The sequence below is a fragment of the Ascaphus truei genome, chromosome 11 (genome assembly GCF_040206685.1).
Source record: "Ascaphus truei isolate aAscTru1 chromosome 11, aAscTru1.hap1, whole genome shotgun sequence".
Lineage (NCBI taxonomy): Eukaryota > Metazoa > Chordata > Amphibia > Anura > Ascaphidae > Ascaphus > Ascaphus truei.
This window is the reverse complement of record NC_134493.1, coordinates 56,498,843-56,499,449: the sequence shown is the minus strand read 5'-3', so window position 1 is coordinate 56,499,449 and position 607 is coordinate 56,498,843. Positions and strand designations below refer to the sequence as shown.

General features: G+C 48.1%; 1 long non-coding RNA gene across 1 annotated transcript in view; it reads left to right on the top strand.

The window, feature by feature from the left end:
• The first annotated feature begins 356 nt into the window (after window positions 1-356).
• The window catches only part of LOC142462997 (uncharacterized), a 15,109-nt gene continuing 14,858 nt past the window's right edge, over window positions 357-607 (top strand). Inside the window, exon 1 of the long non-coding RNA XR_012787329.1 lies at window positions 357-607. This exon is cut by the window's right edge and continues 525 nt beyond it. This is a non-coding gene — a long non-coding RNA (uncharacterized LOC142462997).

Below are 607 nucleotides of genomic sequence, written 5' to 3'. Positions count from 1 at the left end.
ACGGTGTTTGATGGTCATGGAGGACTGGAGCAGACCAGCGCCGGAGTAGGGGTATAGTGAGAGATTATAGCTGAGAATTTGGGGGTGGGGGGGTGGAGCAGAGGAGTGGAGATCTTTATATTTGGTAGTAAATGTGTTTAAGCCTTTGAGTGCCGGAGGGAGAAGGCACGCCAAGGCTCCTACAGTACTCACGATCATGTGACCATGGGGGGGGGGGGAGAGGAGAGAAGCAGACACTCACCAAGAGGACGGCGAGGTTGTCAACGTTGAATAGATTGAATGAAAACCATTAACTCTCAGTCCGAGCTGCAAATTGTTTTTGTGACAACAGTTTTCCCAATCAGGGCACACTTTGTGCTGACAGACATGTCCACATTAAATAAGAATTAGCCCTAAATGAATGGCCAGATGAAATTGTAAGTGGCTGACACACAGCAGAAAATATTTCCCGTGCCAAAGAAATGCTAACACGTCCCGTGAGGCAAGACAAGACTGGAAGTGGTGTGTGAAATGGGATCTTGTTCCTTGTATGTGGTAGGAGCTTGTAAATGTAAGGAGTCACATGTGAAGACACAGAGTTAGGAGGAGCCAAGGGTGTGTCGCTGAG